The following is a 15,746-nucleotide window of genomic DNA, read 5'->3' on the forward strand; positions in this document are numbered from 1 at the left end:
TTCTGATATAGACACAGATGTGTCTTTAACCTTATTTCATTAGTTGCGAGACAGAATCTATTGGTTCTACCTGCACCGTCACATGTACCATCAACATTTACACCAGTCCAATGGAGGTGGAGATTCTCCATCCAAGTGTGCCCTCTATGTGAGAGGCTGTGCATCTGGACACATCTGCTTAAATTGACATGACCACATTTGTTTTGCCACCCCCATTACATCACAGGAATGCTTCCTAAATTCCACAGACTGCTGATGATTTTTTTCTGCATCTCTGAGCAAATGGAGTGCATGTGCTGTGAGACAGTGATGCATGAGCAGAATTAAAACATTGGCCAACTGTGTGCCGCATCAACACTGATTCAGATTCAGGCCCTTAGTGATGCTTTGATGAGATATCACTATGTAGATCTAAGGTAGGTATAACTTAAGACCAGTGGTGGCTCCTGCTTACTTGTAGGAGGGGTATTGCTGCTACCCATGTACCTGTAGAAGAAGGAAGACAGGCAACCCTGGGTCCAGACACTTACACAATGGATCTGGAAGTCTCAGGGACTGCTGCATGTGCAAAAGCCAAGGCGCGACTAGGCATGAGTTAAACCATGGATTACATAGACATTGTTGTTGTTGCCGATAGAAGCCAGTTATGGCTATGCATAAGGCAGTGACTCTCTCTCTGTATATTACAGCCTAGTCTGGCAGTCCCAGAGGAAGGAAACACTTCTTAATTTGACTTCTTGTAGTGTCTATGACTGACATAAATTATTTCTAATAGTAAGTCACTGCCATTCACAATTAAACCAGTGCAGTCACAGGCTCCAACTAGCTCACTGCCATAGAGCAGTGTGGCAGACTTTTCCTGGGTAGTCTGCAGCCAGGCATCACTATAGATAAAATCAGCATCTGCTAAGGGCTCTCTTTTTATATAGAGAGACATCGTCTAGTGACTGTTGTTATTAGAGAATTACATTTTTTTACATTAATACTATATGCCATTTTTTTTTACATGTAGTCATGTTAACAAGGGATGTTTCCCTATGTTCCATTATAGACTCTTATATATAAGCAAAGAGGGGAGGCCAGAGGCAGACTGGGTTGGAAAACCAGTCCAGCAAATGTCTTAAAGCCGCCCTGATGGAGACAAGGTCTCATAGAGCCTGTTTCTGGGTTGGACACATTTGCTGCTGTCTTTTTCCTGCAGTTGTGTTTGCGACTCCAACTTCCCAGAGCATATTTATGGAGCCATTCTACAGTGGCCGCTGCACACAGCCTATCTCCACCGGCAGCAGCACCCTCTCCTGGCAGATACCAATAGCCGGGCTGTGCGTTTCTGACTCATGGAGGGTGCTCACCCACCCATGATCTGGAATGATGAGGACAAGGCTGCATTAACTCTGGAAACCCAAAGAAAAAGGATACTGCACTATGATCTGTGATTCTTGTCCTTTATTGTAAAATATAGGAGAAGAATCACAGATCTTAGCACAGTATCCTTTTTCTTTGGATTTAGGTATTTTTGTAAGGGGGTAATTACCCACATCTTTAATGCAGCTCTTATCTGAGATTCTTTCACCCGTCTATGAAATATTTGTCAAAATTTTGGAGACGTCTGTACAGTGCACTCACAAGCGCATAGCCACACAAATCCCTTTTTTTGCATTAATTGCAATTTAACTTCTGCTAACCACTGCAAAATGGATAAGGTACTCTGCTTTAAGGGGATCACCAAAAAAAATTCTCATTGCAGCACCAAGCCATTCATGCGAGCACTTCTAATGCGGTGGGCTGTGGCTATTCACATAAAGGCAGTCCAGAACCAGGACTATCCCTCTATAATTAAGGAGGCTACAACCAACACACTTGTGTGTTAGGATTCACTATTTAAACACCAGCTATTTCAGTCAATATTGGAAGCAACTGATACAGTGTGAACATTTACTATCCACTAAAGGAGCGGAATACTAATCTGCTGCCCACAAATATTCCACACCCACACAACTGAGCGCATGTGAAGATTTCTCCATATACAGTGAGTTTGAAACAATTTGAGTATTACATCAAATATAATTCTACTTTTTGGATATTGTTGCATTATATAACTGCATTCTATCATTTTATGCATTGATATATTTTTATTACACCCAGGAGGTTGACAGCACCTTTATATTTATATTTTAATTTGTGAGATCAATGTATTATTTGTATATATATATATATATATATATATATATATATATATATATTGTTTAATTGCTTGTGTGTTATTAAGTGCTACATGATACATGTCTTTTGATTCTTCCCCTTTTTTGTAGGCTGGCGTACCTCCATTATAGTGGCTACTGATATACACCATTTTTAATACTGCACACCCCAGTGCCTTAGAAAAATGTTCCCCTTATAAAGTTGCTAGTCACACCCCACAGTGCAACCATGCCCCTTTGCAGTGTACACCCCCCACAACACAGGTTATATGAAATAGCAGCATGCAGGAAACAGTGGTTCACACAACATCATAGGAAAAAATAGAGGCCATATCAATGGGGTGTATTCAATGCTTTCTGCGAGCTGTAACAGTGAGCAGTGCTACCTGCTCAGAGTCACAGCTCACAGGGTCAGTATTCAACTGACCCCCTGCACATGCCGTTTTCTTTTCGCTAGGTTTTTGGAGCGAGGGGGAATTGGCGTATGTGGCCACTCAAACAGCGAGGCTAGCGTCTAAATGCAGTGGGCTCCCTGCATTAGCCCGAGCCTTGCTGTTTTGGGGAAGAGGACAGCAAGGATTCCATCAGAATGTTGAATACAGTGAGCGGCCGGCACGGCTTAAATGGCAAGAATCGCTTGTTTTCGGGGATCCACACCATTTAACCCCCTCACCGGCTGCATTGAATACACCCCAATGAGTTAGCCTAGCCTCCTTTATAGCTTAGTCCCAATGCAAACTGCTTGTCTTGGGGATCTACAGTTTTCACTAGAACTTTTTAATGTACAACAAATTTACTGGAAAATGTGTGTACTAGTTGAACAGGTGTATACTCAAGCCCCTTTCACATTACAGTTTTAACACGGCATATTGCCGATTTTTAACTGGTTTAAAACGGTACCAGCTGCATTATGAAAGCTCCACAATCAATTTACCGGTTACAAATACCGGTATTTTGAAACGTGTTAAAAGCAGGATCCTACACGTTTCTGAGCCGTTTTTCCTGCAATCTGAACAGCTCAGAAACGGTATTTGCTACAAATGATAACCACACATGATCCCCGCCCACAAGCAGGAAAAAAAAACATTTAAAATGACATTGTATGGCTTTCTATGGGTGAAACGGGTTGAATCTGAAGGTACAAAAATGGTATTGAAACTGCAATATACCTTTACAACATGCAATATGAAAGGGGTTTAACTGACTTTTGACCCGTTTTAAGACTTGTTTACAAAAACGGGTTGAAAGCAGGTTTTTGCAATGTGAAACCAGCTTCATAGTAGCTGCTGTACTATAGCTGTCATTGAACACTGAATTTGCATCATATTCTGAGGAATACAAAATGGTATTGAAACTGCAATATACCTTTACAACATGCAATATGAAAGGGGTTTAACTGGCTTTTGACCCGTTTTGACCTGTTTTAAGACTTGTTAACAAAAACGGGTTGAAAGCAGGTTTTTGCAATGTGAAACCAGCTTCATAGTAGCTGCTGTATTATAGCTGTCATTGAACACTTATGCCCCTTTCAGACCGCACTTTTAAAACGGTAAATTGCCGTTTTTTTACCGTTTTAAAACGGTAATGTGTGCGGTCTGAAAGGTCCAGTCCCACTTAACCGGTTAGAAAATGCAGTTTTTTCTAACCGGTTAAAATGCAGGGTCCTACCCGTTTCTGAACCGGTATTTTAGCCAAAAAATCGGCTCAGAAACGGTATTTAGGACCCAGCCAATGAGCTGGGTCCTAAATTCAGCACAGTGAATACTTAATGAGCGCTCATTAAGTATTCACAGCACTGGAGCCCCCCCCCGCGCGTGTCGACACCCCCTGCGCGCGTGTCGACGCCCCCCCGCGCGTGTCGACGCCCCCCCGCGTGTCGACCCCCCCCGCGCGTGTCGACGGCCCCCCCGTGTCGACTTACCCCGTGCCGGTATCTCCGTTGTGGTTCCCGGCACTGCAGCTCAGTATGCTCGGAAAGCACTTATGAAAAAAGTGTCTTTCAGAAAATGGCTGCCCCCATACGGAAGACAGTTTTTTTAAACTGGGTTTCCTATGGGGCAGCCATTTTCTGGAAGACACTTTTTTCATAAGTGCTTTCCGAGCATACTGAGCTGCAGTCCACAACGGAGGTACCGGCACGGGGTAAGTCGACACGGGGGGGGGCGCCGACATGCGGGGGGGGGGGGGGGGGGGGGGGCGTCGACATGCGCGGGGGGCGTCGACATGCGCGGGGGGGCGTCGACATGCGCTCGGTCGACACGCGAGGGGGGGGGGGGAGCTGCACGGAGGGGAGTGCTGAAGGCTGCACTGGCTTTAACCCTGTATTTGGAAAGTTTCCAAAAACGGGTCTGCCAGTGTCAAAAAATCGGCACTTAAACGGTAATATACCGTTTAAGTGCTGCGGTCTGAAAGGGGTTTTATCTGGCAGACCCGTTTTTGGAAACGTTTCCAAATACAGGGTCAAAGCCAGTTATGCGGTCTGAAAGCAGCATGAATTTGCATCATATTCTAGAGAATAACAGTGAAGAGTAAAGTAAGCACAATTCACCTAATTTAATATAATTTATCTATCGGACACTTTTGGACAAGGGTGCCTTGAAAAAATTCTGATACTCTAGGGTATCATGATATAAGAAAGTCTGGGAACCACAGGAATAGTTATTCAAATATATGTTAAAGGAATAAAGCAGAGTGAGTTATACAGAAAGAGTTAAATACACTGCAATAAATATAGGAGATAAACATGTCCTTGAACCAGTAAATTAATCATAGTAAACTACAAAATGAATTTCATGACAGATAAATACATCATCAGAAAATATAGTGCTCATTACATACCAAAATGCTTTTGTTTTAATACAAAACACAATTTATAGCACTTTTAATTCATTTTAACCTCGCTATATTTTCATATTTATTTGTGTGAATCTAGTTAATTACACATTGCTGAAAGAGTGATTTGTTTCCTTAAGCCTTAAAGGTGCGTACACAAAGGGGCGATTTTGTGCAAAATCACAAGAAATATGATCACTGAGCGACCATATTGCCCGCAATGGGAGTGTGCACCGGCGATATATATCGCCGGGTGCGCGCTCCCATTTTTGCCCCTGTGGTGATCGCTGGTCGCAGGAACATGCTCCTGCGACCAGCTGATTATCACTGCCGGGCTCCCCCCGGCAGTTTCTTTTTCATCAGCGACCATCTCTGGTCGCTGATGTAAAGTAGAAACTGAGCAATATATTGCTCAGCCATATATTGCTCAGCAATATATGGCTGAGCAATATATCTCCCCGTGTGTACACAGCATAAGTTTTATCTTTTTGTATTAGCTAATTAGTTTAACTATGAACTTGTTATACTGTATATCTAAATGTAATTCCTTTGCACATGTAGAATTGACCCAATCAATATAGTTGTTGTCTAGTTTTAATTTTTCTTTGCAGAAGTGTAAACATTATTTTATTAATGTTCTTGTCCTGCTCCCCACACACACACACACACACACACACACACACACACACACACACACACACACACACACACACACACACACACACACACACACACAATACTGTTTATTAGAAATATAACATTACTTAACAATGTTCCAGAATTATTATAAATGTTTTCCTTATGTTTATTTGATACAGTAAAATAGCACAATTTTGAATAAACAACTGTGGCACATACAGCATATTTTCATATGGGCATAGGGTGGAAACTCCGGACCACATTTTATAGCAGCAGCAGCAACAGAAGCAGGAAAATTTGATCCAGTCCAGGTTTCCTAACTGATGTGATCAGGGTTGGGTTGATTAGCAGCACCAGTGGCTTTCTGATATAAGTGTTTCCAGGGCAGGAGGTTAATGTTCCTAATGGTGAATTTGCTGCCCAGGTGATAAGCTGGTAGTGTGGGCCAGCGGTGTAGCTAGGCGCCATAGAAGAAGAAAGCTAGCTAGGCGCCATGGTGCCCGGAGCAATGGCATATTTCGCGCCCCCCCCGGTAATGAATTGGGGGCGTGGCTAACATGTGTTGGCATGTCACATTTGAAAAGAAAAAACTTAAAAAACGTAGTAACGTAATCTGCTGCGCTATATAAGACACTGTAACGGAATCTGCTGCGCTATATAAGACGCTGTAACGGAATCTGCTGCGCTATATAAGACACTAACGGAATCTGCTGCGCTATATTAGACGAGGTAACGGAATCTGCTGCGCTATATAAGACGCTGTAACGGAATCTGCTGCGCTATATAAGACACTGTAACGGAACCTGCTGCGCTATATAAGACGCTGTAACGGAATCTGCTGCGCTATATAAGACACTGTAACGGTATATGCTGCGCTATATAAGACGCTGTAACGGAATCTGCTGCGCTATATAAGACACTGAAACGGTATATGCTGCACTATATAAGACACTGTAACGGAACCTGCTGCACTATATAAGACGCTGTAACGGAATCTGCTGCGCTATATAAGACACTAACGGAATCTGCTGCACTATATAAGACACTGTAACGGAATCTGCTGCGCTATATAAGACACTGTAACGGAATCTGCTGCGCTATATAAGACACTAACTGAATCTGCTGCACTATATAAGACACTGTAACGGAATCTGCTGCGCTATATAAGACACTGTAACGGAATCTGCTGCGCTATATAAGATGCTGTAACGGAATCTGCTGCGCTATATAAGACACTGTAACAGAAACTGCTGCGCTATATAAGACGCTGTAACGGAATCTGCTGCACTATATAATACACTGTAACGGAATCTGCTGCGCTATATAAGACACTGTAACGGAATCTGCTGCGCTATATATAACACTGTAAAGGAATCTGCTGCGCTATATAAGACGCTGTAACGGAATCTGCTGCGCTATATAAGACACTGTAACGGAATCTGCTGCGTTATATAAGACACTGTAACGGAATCTGCTGCGCTATATAAGACATTGTAACGGAATCTGCTGCGCTATATAAGATGATGTAACGGAATCTGCTGCGCTATATAAGACACTGTAACAGAAACTGCTGCGCTATATAAGACGCTGTAACGGAATCTGCTGCACTATATAATACACTGTAACGGAATCTGCTGCGCTATATAAGACACTGTAACGGAATCTGCTGCACTATATAAGACGCTGTAACGGAATTTGCTGCGCTATATAAGACACTGCAACGGAATCTGCTGCGCTATATATAACACTGTAACGGAATCTGCTGCGCTATATAACATGCTGACAGCTGTAAATAAATAAATATACATATAAAGATATATACAGCACAGCAGGCCAGGGCAGCAGCAGAAGCCAGAGAGATTCACTACTCTCCCCCCCCCCCCCCCCAGCCCCACGAATCCACCAAAAAAATCCACCACAAAAAAAAAAGTTACCTTGAATAATGGGTTGTTTGTTAAAGAGGCACGGGCGGGCGGCAGCAACACACATTCTTCTCCTCCTCCAGGCTACAGCCAGCGCTTGGGATTGCTGATGACGCTGCTGTAGCCTGGGAGGAGGGAGGCAGTCAGAGACAGGTGACTCCGGGAGTGGGAGGAGTCTGTAGTGTGCAGCTACGCTGCGCTGCTCGGAAGCCGGACCGAGCAGCAGCAGCAATTCAGACAGAGAGGAGGACAGATAGGTCGGAGTGTCACTGTCAGCCCGCCCCTGGCCCTACCGCCTGTGACGCTTGGCGGCAGGGACCGGGCGAGCAGGGCAGGAGCCGGGCAGGGCAGCCGCCGGCGCTGCGCACACTGCCCGGCGTGACACTTGTAGTGCAGGCAGGCATCATTTGCGGAGGGGGGACGGGCCGGCGGCGCCATTCGGCCAATCTGCGCCCGGAGCATGAGCTCCGGTGGCTCCGCCCTCCCTACGCCTCTGGTGTGGGCTAAGGTAGGGACCACTGGAACATGCTGAGGGGATTGTATTATGCTGTGAAACCTGTATGCTGCAATGCTGTAACCACCTTTGCCTGTGCTATTTACATGGTATGCTGTTTACCTGATACATAATAAAGACCAAGACCAAGACATCTTATTCAGTGTATGTAATTCCTTGTCACACAACCCAGTTATGGAATGTGGTATGGTGCTCCCCTGCAGATCTCTTTTGCTTACTAGCTCACTTACTTCCTCTCTTCAGACATTACCTCCATTATCTTAATAATTTTGATAATCCCAATTAATATCTTACAAAATCCTCTACTTAGTATGAACTCTTGTGATGTGGTTTTCACTCACAGTTTAATGGAAAGAAAGAAAAGAAAACTCTCTTTGCTGCGACACTTTTTTTGAAAATCAGTTTTTAATATAAATCATGACAATTTTCTTGATAAATATTAAAACCGTGACTGGGACCAATGGTGAGTATCAGGGTTGGCTGGAACTGATGGAGGTAGCAGGTTTATCTGTAGGAACTGGTGCAGTTAAAACATGATTTCAGCAATTGATGGTAGTAAGTAGTGGAATGTAGGCTTAGCAGCAGCAAGTGAGTTCAGAGCTGGTAAGGGTTCCCTTCTGGATAATTCCAGGGAGGATGAGTAACTCAATTCCAATGGTGACCATCGATGGCGGATGTATCAGAGTGGGGTACTGCTGGGAGCACAATATGAAGGGGGTCCAGATGTGTTTGGAATCTTAGTGTTAGAAGCAATGCATTATGGAGATGCTACTATCGATGCTGACAATCAATGGAGACATCACAGGAGATGAATACTGAAGATAGGATTCAGGTGGAACTGAATGAAGCCAGGGGTGCAGGTGGATGGTAACTTGCACTTAACAGGAGCTCACTGAAGAGATGCAGCTAATCTGATACAACAAAGCACTGGCGATTTAACAGGGCTTTTCTGGAGGGCTTTATAGGACTAATTAGTGTGCTCTGAATTGTTGTAGTGGTTGCAAGGTTACAGTCTGCAATGGTTAAGTTAAGGACTCACATGTGACTAGAATCAACATGGCTGCGCCCATGTTTGAACCTGGTGTAAAAATGGCATGATGCAAATAGGCCAGCGGCCTATGACAACAATGGAGATGTCGCAGCATTGGAGGGTCATGAAAGACATCTATCTGGGAGTGTGGAGCATACTATGCCATTGGGTGACTGTCATGGAGAAGTCTGACGGAGTGCTGATGAGTGCACAATGTTCATGTAAATGGAATATGAACCCAGCATGCAGCACCAGTCTGAAGAGACATCTGAGTGGTAAGAAACAGTGTTCAATTACCCAGATCGTAACAAAGGCTACATAGGATAATGTATTGATGTCATCAATAGCTTCCTTTATACACATGGTGCCACTCCATAAGATATAACATGTCAGTTAAACAGTTTAAAATAGGTTTAGTGAAAGTTCACACACAAATACAATCAATGTGCCAAAAACCTAAAGAAAATTGTAAATATGATTAAATATAATTGACAAATGTATAAATGTGTTAACCATTATTCCGTGTAATATACAGTATTAGATACAAACAAATTCTATCTACCAGAGCTTCTTGGTTGTGTTTGCTGAGTATATGTAATAAGTACATAAACATATACACAAAAATCATGTACAAAACCTATAACGTATATCAAAATAAAAGTTTATGTTTTAATTAATAAACTATTTTTCAAAGAGTGCCACAGAAAAAGAGTCTTATTTCCATTCTGTCCTTTAAATACTTATCTATGACTATTGGGAACACCACCAACTATGAAATAAAAGTTATCTTTGCAAAATAACAAATCTTTAATTGTCGGTTGGTAACAAAACATAAATAAGACACACATATTGTATATAATCTTCTTTGGACTAGATCAGTGTGGAGTCTCACCTACCTGTATTTTACTCACTGTGCTGCATACCGTATGGCCGCTGAACTCATAGGCTATTAAATTTTGCCACTGGAGTTCCTTTGCTACTTTAAACTCCCTCCTCTGCCCACCCCCACCTTAACTTGCCTCCTCACTCTCAGCCCATGACTTTTCTACTCATTTTACATCCAAAAATGACTCTATATGTCTGGCCATACATCAGAACGATTTCAGGCCCAAACACACAATTTAGACAGGTTGTGTGGTGTGATGTGTGGGCCTGCAGGTCATGAGGTCGATCCTCAGATCTTATGGGCACGTAAGATCTGAAGTTGCTGCTTACGACTAGAATGCAGGGAGTTGCAAATCTTACAATAGATCCTCTGTGAAATTACACACTTAAGATCTATCGTGTGTATGGGAAGCTGCCGGGGAAATCGTGAGATGCTGATCATCCTGATTCCATTCTAAATCTCTGTTCCATCCTGGGTCTGGGTCAAGTCTCTCAAGTCTATACCCCTCCCCTTTACAATGGACACTCTCACGAGCAGAAGAGATTTTTGCACAATTGTTTATGTACTTTGTAGACTTACAGTACCATATTAGATAGGTATTGGACCTGCTGATAAACTCACATCTATCTAATGTGCAAGCGGGGATTACTCTAGGCAAGTTTGACTAATACAAATGACCAAATAGACAATTGTCTGTAACATTCTGCTATGTGTTATGTAGTATTGACTCTTAGGGGCACGTTTATTATTTAATATTTGTGACTAAATCCCAGAAAACACCAGTTTTCAGGGGTTAGTCACAAGTATTAAGTATCACCTGAATGTATTTAGGAGAGCGCAGCAAGAATCTCAGAGCAGGAATCTCTGCCCTGTCCCTCCATATGCATGATGATACATCCTGGTGATAGGATCACATTTTACAATGCGATCCTGGGCGGTAATATTCGGCCCAGGTGATTCTTAATAATTGAAAAGAACATTCCTTAGAAGAGGGCATCATTTTATGGATGATTTCTCTTACAGTATTGCCCAGTGCTGCAAATGGAGAAAAAAACCTCCTAGTATTATAATTTACAGGCTGCACATTTAACAATGTAAATGCACAATTAAGATATTGGTCAGGATCAATAAGCACACCGCTTTATATAGGAAACTATTACTATGCTCAGTGATTGAGGTTTATTCCAACACATTACTCCAAACCTGCTACCAGTGTATTTGGCTAGTGCTTTTGACCTATGGCTACACTCTACATAAAGTTGTTGTAATGCATTTCCCTACCACTGGGGTTAATATTACATTAGAAGATATTATCCATAACATTTTTTTTTCCATAGCTTACCATTGGAAGACTCTGTGAAACAGAATAATGGTAATTATAATATGCTCCATACTGTATGTTCACTTCTTATATACAAATGATATTGAATAGGAATTTTAGAGTTTAGTGAACATCTACTTTCTACCATCTATAGCATGCTTTTAGAGTTTAATGTCTGCTTGATATGCATTATTAGATTACTATACAGATGGTGTAATGGTTAGCATTACTGCCTCACAGCGCTGAGGTCATGGGTTCGATCCCCTCCATGGCTCTAACTGTGCGGAGTTTGTATATTCTCCCCGTGCTTGCGTGGGTTTACTCCGGGTACTCCGGTTTCCTCCCACAATCCAAAAATATACAGATAGGTTAATTGGCTTCCAACAAAATTAACCCTAGAATGTCTGTGTGTGCATGTACATGTGGTAGGGAATATAGATTGTAAGCTCCACTGGGGCAGGGACTGATGTGAATGTTCAAATATTCTCTGTAAAGCGCTGCGTAATATGTATGCGCTATATAAGAAACTGTTAATAAATAAATAAATAAATATAAACAGCAGTATACTTTATCTCCATTTCTCAAACATTTTCCATGTATACATTTTGAGAATTAGGAACATTTGAAAATTAGGAATGTGTTCTTACATATCTAAACCCATCTTCAAAGAAAATTATACATATATATATATATATATATATATATATAACTTTTAAAAATAAAGTTATAAAACATACACTATACAAAATGGAAATTAAAATATTTTTTTGTTGTTATTAGAACTTTGGAACCATTTTTTCAGCATCCCTGATTTCTAGTTTCGTGTACAGTATAAGCACTGTTGTACTTTGTTACCCTTTCAATAAAAATGTACTTTGATGAACAGATTTTAACTACAGATTTCTAAATCTTTAATTGATAAATAAAATTCCTTTTTTTCATGTTTACATATTTCTCTGTTTTAATAGGAAGTATTGGAAGTTTCAGTTATAAGATATTAATAAAACGCCTAATGTGTTTAAAATAAGCATGATAAATGCTTTTATGAAAAATAATTGCAATGTTGACTTAAACGATCAAAAAATAAATATATAGGCAATCCATCATCTTAACATAAAAAAGCCATGAAATTTAATAAACATTTTCTAATTAAAAAATAAACACTTTTGAAACACTAATCTTATAAATCTAGTTTAGCAGATTTTGCATTATAGTCTGCCAAGATAAAGATTTTCTGTCAATTATGAATAACTTCCAAAAGTAAAAAATAAAAAATAAAATATAAATAAATATTCTGTATACAAAAATGTCCAAAAAATGAAAATGGATGTAAATCTAATAGGTGGAGAAAAAAACAAACAAATATAAAAATGCTTAAGATAACTAGTTTTCTAGTTACAATTTTTCTTCTATTAGACACCACAGATATTACATTATTATTCATTTATATTATTATTTTAAATATTAATATTAATTTGATTTTTAGCATGCTACAGTACTCAACAATGTTGCACAATGAGAAAAATAATTTTTAAACAAGGGATAAATGTCATATAGAATATACAGTCTTTAAAATAAATGGGTGGTAGAGTTTGTTTTTGGTATCTGTTGTACAACCATCCATTGTTTGTATTACTAGATTTAGAATGCTTTGCTGCCAAAAACATTTTTTTCTGGTAATCTTACTTGTGCTGTTATACCATGATGTATCTGATGGAGATAGAAAAAGGTTTGAGAGAATTGCTATGTTAAATATTCATATCATTGTTTGGTTGATGTTCTTTTTAGTTTATTGTAGTTATTTTAATGGATATACTTGAATCTATAAACACCCCCTTTCAAGTTACTTATGTCCACTAAAACCTGCACTTTACTACCCCCTCCTCTCCCTACACCTATTGCATTTAAAACACTGACGAATAGATATATGAAGATTTATTTATTCACTCATACTTACTATATTTCAATGAGGGATAAATTACAGTTTTAAGAGATGTGCAAGGACATCGGCAATACTATTCAACTTTTGTAGAAAACATAATATTCCTGTTTAAGCCTTTGAGTGCCAACATTGCTTTGAGACATCCTCAAAATATCTGCTAAAAATGCCAGTGTCGCTCACAGCAATTGTTCTTTTAGTATAAACAAATACAAATACAGCCAAGTCAAATAATTTCAGTTTAGTTAAATATTGGACCCTTAAAAGAACAGTCGCTATGAGCAATGCTGCCATTTTTAGCAGACTCTTTAAGGATCTCTCACAGCAACGTTGGCACTCAAAGGGTTAAATACAACTTTGTAAATGTAACTCACTTTCATTGTGGCACATCCGGTCATCACTGCCATGCATACATGTTTTGCCAATTTGCCTGTATGATTTGGTCACATGACCAAACCAGATACACGAGAAGTCATCAATGTACAGTAAGTACAGTAATTAATTTATAAGACTATCGACATTGCCGACTATGAGTATTAATATCATCCACTAAATAGAAGCAAAGACACTTTGGGGGTAATTTACTAAGATCAAATAGGTATGTATGCACCCATTTTTTACCCGTTCGATCTCAGTTATGGAAGGGAACTGGCATCCAACAAATTTACTAACAGCTGAATTCAGCTGATTTGCCATTTTTACAAACGTCAAGTTCAGCTGAATTCAGCTGTATGAATGACTAGACCATCAATAGAACTTGGCCGTATACTGTATGGCCATAGAACTCTATGGCCATACTATACTGTACGGCCAAGTTCTATCACTGGTCTAGTCATTCATACAGCCGAATTCAGCTGATTTGCCATTTTTACAAATGTCAATATCAGCTGAATTCAGCTGTATGAATGACTAGACCATCGATAGTAGATATTGGCAATATATTGGCCAGTATGGCCATAGAGTTCTATCAAAATTGTGGCTGAATTAGTCCATGAATTAAGCTCAAAATATAAATGGAAAATAAATATAACACATTTTCATCCATATTTTGCTAAAGCATGCACGTATCATTCAGATTTGTGTGATGCTTCTCTGTGTAAAAAAAAAATATGCATGGGGTCCCCCTCACCTGTATTTCAACAACCAGCATGTGGCTCTTGGATCGGTCCTGGATACAAAAATATGAGGGACAAAAAGAAAAGCGGTCCCATGTATTTTTATAGTCAGCACTGGGCTCCAACAGTCAGCAGAGTAATGCCGCAGCTTGGGTAAACTTTAAAAAAAAAAAAAAAAAAATTTCTTTGGCCAAAGCATTACAACTGTGTCTGTTTAGCCCTGGGGTTGAGTGGACCCATCAATAAAGCCAGGAGGCTGAAACCTATAGCTGTTCTAGGTACTCCTGTGCAATGGGTGCCAGGCTGATGTAAAAAGTGTAAAAAAATAGAATATAAATACAGTTTTGGGTTTTGTTGTAGAACAATAAAACCCAGAAAGCCTCGCACATCCAAGGACTTGGAGAACCACAAGTCCCAGCATGCAGGGCATTAATGGGCCCACTGGGTCTTATAGTCCCACAACAGAACCATTGCCTAAATAAATAGGCACAAACACACAAGTAAAGTATAAATGTATTATACACATCATTCATGCATACTCTTCTATCTTGAGCCCTTAGGTTAAAGCTTTTTTTTTCAGTAGTAAACCAAATGGAGACTGTGAACAAAAAATATATACTTACCAGTTTTGGTGTAGATCATGTCCTCTTCGGTACAAAGAAGGCATCCATGAGTGTTTAAAAAAACAATATAAGGGAGCATGGCCTAGCAGGGTAGGGAACAAGTCATACATCTGCTGAACTCCGGCTTCTCCATTAAACTAATTCAACCCTTTCTGCAATTACCAAGCCCTCTCCTGCACCAATGGGTCCTTCCTCCGTTCTGTGGAGGCCCACTGATACCTCGCAGTGTGCGTTGCAGAGCCGGGGGCATGAGGAGTCACGTTCAGCAGGTTGCCGCCCAGCCCCAGCATGGAGCCATGACCTTGATTTGCTGTCCTTCCCAGAGATCGAGCTCCAGACCAGAAATCGTTGGTGATTTTCCGCTCAAGTTTTGGCTCATCATGGTTTAAATGATAATGCACGGTGCAGTCTCCTCTGGGTGACACCAACTGCATCTATCCTACCTGTACCAATTCCCCCCCCCCCCGAATCTCCTTACTATTACTGCCTCTCCCATATATCACTTGCTTGCAGAGCCAAATCATTGTGGACAATATACATCTGTACCTGCTGCTACAATGGCCATCTTTTAGGTGGATGAAATCCACCTGAATACATCTCTTTTCTATCTAATGTCACAAAATTGTTTATTGCACTTCATATACAGCCTTCAGGACAGTGTCACCACACCCTTTCACTATTGAGGTGCCAGAAGCAATTACTGCTTGTACTGAAATCGCTCCCT

This window comes from Crinia signifera, chromosome 9 (genome assembly GCF_055691185.1).
Source record: "Crinia signifera chromosome 9, ASM5569118v1, whole genome shotgun sequence".
NCBI lineage: Eukaryota > Metazoa > Chordata > Amphibia > Anura > Myobatrachidae > Crinia > Crinia signifera.